At 29.0% G+C, this 7,500-nt stretch overlaps 1 pseudogene; it reads left to right on the top strand.

The window, feature by feature from the left end:
- Positions 1-1,160: 1,160 nt before the first annotated feature.
- Positions 1,161-4,669, top strand: LOC119578426 (annotated as a pseudogene).
- Positions 4,670-7,500: the final 2,831 nt, after the last annotated feature.

The raw sequence follows: 7,500 nt of genomic DNA, 5'->3' as shown, positions 1-7,500 counted from the left end.
TTCAGAGTGAACGGTTTCGCCATGCGAAACGCCTCTTGGCTGATTACTGTAAACAAACATACCAACATGGCCGACGCTGCTAGGCATGTTACGGGCGTTGCTGTCCTTTTAGATGAATTAGATGATCCCATTTTAGACGCAGCTTTAATAGTTGCTATAGAAAATTATCTAGGGGGAGCAGAGGAAGCTGCACAGAGACGACATAGGGTCCGGAATCCAGTCAGAGTTGGTGCTTATGCAGAGAACATTGTGCCCCTATACCGCAAGGAGGAATTCAATTCCAACTTCAGAATGCGTCTGCCAACTTTCATGCTAAGAGGCGATACACCATGTACTTTAGTATTAATAATTTATTATAACATTGCCATAAATGAAGTGAAACAGCTGTAACTGTACGTTTGTAAAGCATGGAGTAATTTTTTCCCGTGGTAATGTCCAGTGCATATGACTACAGATATTATAAAATAAATTCCACTATAAGGTAATTTTAGTATGTATGCGCAAATATGAAAGATTAATTCTAATCAGCTTATTTTACAAAATTATATTGTGGGGGATTGCATTATAGTCATGGAGTCATGCCATATTTGCGATTTTAGTTTGTTTTTATACATAGATGGCTCAACAAATACTTGATTACCAAAAAGTTGCAAGCTCAGCCTATTACACCTGTTTATCATTTTCTTTGATTTGCAGAAAGAATTTTGTTTAATTTCCATTAGTATTACTATTTTGAAAACTGATTATGTCAACAATATAATAAAAACAATATATTTTAATAGTATCAGAAAAAATGCTGGCATTTGTTTTGAATACCTTCGCATAAACTATTATCATATCTAGTATGCACATGAATAGGAAGACAATCCTCCACGTATTCACAGCAACAAAGTCTGTTGCTCTTTGTTGGAGTAATTCTGTGCATAACAATAATGTTGCAAATTTGAAGAGAAATTATTTCTACAGCTTTTTACAGCCATTTCAGTAATTACCAATAACTTTTTTTCTTCATATTTCTGGTACCTGATTGGAATGTATGCCTTTGCAAAGCCTTCATTAGTTTCAACATCTACTTTGCACTTCTGTGATAGTTATTGTCTTCTATAGTGTTAAACAGTATAATTTAAATTTTCAGAAAGGCATAAGGAAAGTGGCTGATTTCTCATGGATTTAACTGGTTAATTTGGAGATGCCAAATTATGCTGAATTTACCATGTATACAACTGTTTACTGTCTTTCACTTGTTCTCATGTATACTTTTCTTTATCAACAGGATTTGTGTCAGATTCTTAGACCCCATTTATCAAAAAAGATCCTGTCTGAAGAGAAGAAGATCCTGGCTACACTTTGGCGTTTGGGGAACCAAAAGTCATTCAGAGGTGTTGGTGATAGATTCAACTTAAGTAAATCATCACTACACAAAGTATTTATGGAGATAGCTTGTACACTAAAGATCGTTATGAAACATATTATTGTATGGCCTGCAGGAGATCAAATTAATAAAATAGCAGAAAATTTCTTTAGAAAAACTGGCGTTGTTGGTGCTATAGATGGCACTCATATACAAATTCCAGGTACCAAATAAAACAGAGAGGCCTATGTAAAAACGAAAATGTTTACACGTATTCAGTTGCAAGCAGTTTGTGATTCTAATCTAAGATTTCCAGGTACCAAATAAAACAGAGAGGCCTATGTAAACACGAAAATGTTTACACGTATTCAGTTGCAAGCAGTTTGTGATTCTAATTCAAGATTTCTTGACATATATTCAGGATGGGCAGGGTCTGTACACGATGCAAGGGTGTACAGAAATTCTCTCATATATTCATTTTTAAAAAACAATTATTTGCCCAGAGATTTTCATTTGCTTGGTGATTCTCCTTATCCTCTCTCGCCATTCATGATTGTTCCTTACAAGAACACTGGTCAACTCACAGCTGAACAGATTTCTTTTCGTAAAATTCACTTTTCTACTAGGGTTGTGACTGAGAGAGAATTTGGTTTACTAAAGTGTAAATTCCGAAGATTAAAATACCTAGATATGACTAGACTTGACAGAATTCCAATAGTCATTACAGCTCCCTGAGTACTTCATAACTTTATTTTACTTTGTATCCAAGAAGAGCTACAAGACATTGTTTTGGAACCTAAGCCAGAGGTTCCGTTTGAAGGTATTCCTAAAGTGGAAAGAGAAGAAGCTTTTACAAAACAAGATGAATTGGCAAATCTTGTATCTAAACTTTTGTTTCTTGCATCAAACTGTATGTTTGCAAGTAATGCTGCCTTATATTTGTCCTTTTTTTTTTGCACATTTCATTTCCTTTTGAATATGATCCTTATTTTCATAGCTCATAAAATATTTGAAAATATATACTGTACCTTTATAAGCACCCGTGATAGATCACTTATATATTTCTTTCCTTTTCATGCTGCTTGTTTTTTCTTTATCTTTTGTATATATAACATATCTTTCAGCATTGTATTGCATTGATGCGTGTATATATACACATATATTTTTACTGAAAGTTTTAAAAACTTCAAGTCAAATTTTAAGTCATATTTACCATAATCCATGTCTAATAAAATATTTTTTGTTACACCACTTTTTTTACCTCAGGTTTTATTTGGGGGTAAATTAAATTAAATATATTTAGCAAAAATAATAAAAGGTATTTGTTCCAAATATTCGAAACTCCTGCTTACACTATACCACAATCTGAAATTATCCCGATGTTTAAGCACCTGAGCACGTGGTGTACTGAATCTTCTAAAAGCTAAAGAAAAATAATTTGTTATAACTGCCATTACATACAAAGACTTAACAAATAAACATTTCCATTTCAAGGCATGAAGGTATAACAAATGAAATGATAAACCTTAAACACTACAATACAAAAAAAAATATATATTTCCTGACATTTACAGAACAACTGAGCTAGAGCAATAATAACATAAATGCAGCTTGCCTTTACTTTATATTTACAAAATGCCTTTACATGCAAAGATTTAACAAATAAAGAATTGTATTTTAAGGCACAAACGCAAAACAGACAAAAACATAAAACCTTAAAGACTACAGCAAAAACTTATATTAGAAGAAACTCACTTGTAAGTATAAAACATAAATGTTACCTGGCTTTACCTGAGGTTTACAGAGCAAATGACTAAAGCAGTAACTAGAATGCAACTTGCCTGTAATTAATATTTACAAAACAACACGGAAAGAAAATAAATAAATAAATAAATAAATAAATAAAGCCATTTTAAAGTAAAAGAAATAAAGCCATAAAACGTTAAAGATATATTAATATTTATATTAATATATATATGTATATATATATATATATATATATATATAGATATATATATATATATATATATAGATATATATATATATATAATATATATATATATATATATAAATATATAATATATATATATATATATATATATATATATATATGTTATATAGTATATATAAATATATTATATATAATAGATATATAGATATATATATATATATATTATATATATTATATATATAATAATATATAATATATATAATATTATATATAATATATAATAATATAATATATATATTATATATATATAAATAATATTATATTAGTATTAAATAATATATATATTATATATATATATATATGAATTATATATATATATATTTTATTAATATATATATATATATAATATATTATATATAATATATATATAATATATATATATATATTATATATGTATATATATATATATATATAGTATATAATATTATATTATATATATCATATTATATCTATATTATATATATATATATATATATATATATATATATATATAATATTATATATATATAATAATATATATATTATATATATATATTATATATATTATATATATATACGTATATATATACGTATGTAAGGACTTCAGCTCAAATTAGTATGAAAGAGTACAATGTCCTTTATGGTATATAAAATCAACTATTTGTTGTGTAAGTAGATGTATTTAATGCTGCAATTGCCTGTGAACAAAATCTATACATATTCTGTCCTGAAAGCCACAGAGTTGATTTACACTGATCTCCATTACAGTTACTGATTACATAAGAACTGAACATGCCAACATTTACATTTATTATGATTTTTTCCAACTTTATTTCTTAATTAATTGCTAATCACTTTTGGTATAAAGAGTCAAAATATGATATATCTATCCTGCCTCCACCAAAATTATAACTGTTCGAAATTATAGTCTTAAGCAGTTATTAAAGATAACAGTAACATTATCATCAATTTTTATCACCAACTACAGTGACGCTCCCGGAAGTTCTATCTCAACTACAGACATATTTTAGGTTTACATGATGTAAATTTACACTCATTATATTCTTTGGTGGTCAGACACTTACCACAAGTCATTACGTGTTCCTGAGCTTCTTCCAAAACCAAGAAATATACGTTACAATTCGGAAATAGGTACTTCTTCTTTCTTCTTTTTATAGAGTTTTAGACTAGATATTGTCTATATCCTCTGGATCCTTTTCTTCTAATCTTCTCTGTAGCTTATATATAATCAATTATATTTGTTCTCCGTTCAATTATATCTGTTCTTCATGTGTCTTAAAATGTAGTATCTTTTAGTTGGTGGTTGAACTGAGCCTGTAATTAGATTTAGATTTGGATTATTGATTTTTTTTTTTTTTTTTTTGGGGGGGCATCTAGTCAATGATCTCTTGAGTTATGAGTATGAGTTAAATCTTGGACATTGTAGTATCAGGTGTTCTATTGTTTCTTCTTCCAGTCTGCACCATCTGTAGTTTGGGTCATTTTCTAGTTTTAGTTGATGTAAATGTTTTAATCTTGTATGCGTTATAATTCTTGTTATGCATACATTTAATTTTCTGTTTTTTTTATCTTGTCCATGGTTGTGGTTGGTTGTTTTTAATTAGGTAATTTTTATGTTTTAGTATATCATTTAATTTACTTTCCCAATTCTTTTGGCTGTTTGCTTTGATTTCCTTTATGATGTTTCTGGTGTCATGGGGTACCTTTATGGGGTTCGTTGTGTTGTGGGCTTTTTTGCTGCTGAGTCCGCAATTTCGTCTCCTTTTATTCCGCTGAGATCCACTGTAAGATTATTTTATAATTCTGAGTTGTTAGTGCTTTTAATAGGGTTTATATTCTGTATATCAGGTCTTTATTTGTTTTTGGTTTGTGATTCTGCAATGATATTAAGGCTGACTTTGAATCTGTGAAAATCACTGTTTCTGATATATCATTATTTTGCATGTATGTTAGTCCTTGCTTAATGGCGTATAATTCACCTTCCAAAATTTCTGTTGCCGATGGAAGTGTCCATAATAAAACGAGACTGAAATCTCTTATATAGACTGCTGCTGATGTTGAATCTTGGATTTTGAATTTTAGATCCATCTGTGAATGTTTTGTTTTTATATTTGGTATTTTCCATCATATGAAAATGGTGTTGTATTAATTGGTCTGGCATATTTTTTGTAAAGTCATCCATAAAATTTGTTTCTGTATATTTTGTTATTTCATACCAAGATGGCAATGGACTGATGTTTGTTGTGATATTTATATTTATGTTTATCTTTAATTCTTTAATAGCTTCCATCGCTCTCTATATGAATTATTTTCTATCTTTATTGGTATTATATTCCAATATTTGCTAGGTTTGTCAATGCTTGTAACATAATTATCGGTGATGATTTAAAACACCCTGTAGCTATTTACATTGCCTCATTTTGTAACGTTTGTAATTTCCTTATTTCACAGCTATTACTTCCCCCATAAATTGCTAAACCCTATTTTATTTGAGGTTTTATGTAGATGTTATAGAATGTTATCATTGTTTCTCTTTTTGCAACTTCTTCATTCTTCTTCTTCATTATATTCATTCTGTTGAAAACTTTTATTTTTAAATTCTCTATATGTTTTTTTTTTTTTTTTAGGTGAGTTTTGGTGCATCAAATATCAGGCCTAGTATATTAGTATTTGAGGAGAATATTAGTTCTCTTTTATCTATTTCTATTTCTGGTATTTGTCAGATCTTTTTGTTTGTGAAACACATGACTTTGCTTTTTGATAAGTTTCTTATTAAGCTCCATTCATCAGTACATTCTGAGACCTTTTTTTACTCCTCTTTCTAATTTATTTATTGCTTCTTCGAAGTCTTTACTTGATGTAATGAGTGTGACATCATCTGCATAGATAATTTTGAGGACGTCATCTGTTACCTCTAGGTCCGACATCAGTACGTTGAAGAGGGTTGGGCTTAAAGGAGATCCTCGAGGTACTCCCCTTGTATTCTTTTCTTTTTCTGTTTTGGATTCTCCTATTGTGACAAACGAAATTATATTAATTTTATAAAGAAGTGACATAGGTGAATAGCTTTTAGTAACATGTCCAATGATTAGTAGATTATAGATATGCAAAAACAACTTGATAAGTTAAGGTAAGTTCTCCTATTGAAAAGTCCTGTCTTTCAAAAAATTACGTATGAAATTTAATGGTGAGCCTGCTATTCCCATTTTTACGGCTTTGATAGGTATTGCTTCTTGGTTAGTTGAGTCAAAAGCTTTTACGAAGTCGATACATGCTATTAGGGCATACTTTTTTTTCTCTTCTTGCTTTATTGATGTATAAATTTGTTATTTGTAGTGCATCAATTGTGGATTGATTAGGTTTGAAACCTATTTAATCTATGTTTATTTTCTTATGTTTTTCTAACCACTATACAATTCTATTAATTATATTTTCAAAGATTTTTTTTTCTAGGTATGGTGTTCTACTTATAAATCGGAAGGATCCTGCATCTGTAGGTTTTTTATTTACTTTTAGTATTGGGTTGACCAAAACATTTCTTTTTTTCTTCTGGTTACTGTCCTTTAGACCAGTAATAGTTTGTGATTCTTTGTATGTTTTGAGTTAATTTATTACGGGCTTGTTTGTAGAATTCATACGTTTTTCATCCAGACCATATGCTTTTTTGTTTTTTGCCTTTGTTATGGTAATTTTCACTTCTGTTGTTATCTTGGTATCTGGGAGTTCTAGTTATGCCTTCCTTTCATTCATCTTTTAAATTCTTCTCTAAATAATTCTAGCTTTGATGTTATTCCCGATACTGGTAAGTCGTTATGAATGATCGGGTATTCAAATGTTGATTTTTTACCAGTAAAGCTTTTTATAAAGCTCCATACTTTCCTTGATAGTGTTTTAAAATCTATTGCATTACAGAGGTTTTCGCAGGATTTTCTTTTTTTCTCTATTTATTGTCTGTCTAGCTACTGCTAGATGTTTTTTATTTTGGTTTTCTTGACTGGGTTTTTCTCCATTTTTATATGCTTTATTTCTTTGTTTTATCGCTTCGTCGCAAATTGAATTCTACCATGGTTTGTTTGACTTATTTGTCTTATAATCATGTTCAAAAATTATATATTTTGAACCTATGTCTTTCAATAGT

The sequence above is a fragment of the Penaeus monodon genome, chromosome 11, assembly GCF_015228065.2.
Source record: "Penaeus monodon isolate SGIC_2016 chromosome 11, NSTDA_Pmon_1, whole genome shotgun sequence".
Lineage (NCBI taxonomy): Eukaryota > Metazoa > Arthropoda > Malacostraca > Decapoda > Penaeidae > Penaeus > Penaeus monodon.
The sequence above is the reverse complement of the archived record's forward strand: the minus strand, read 5'-3'. Positions and strand labels throughout refer to the sequence as shown.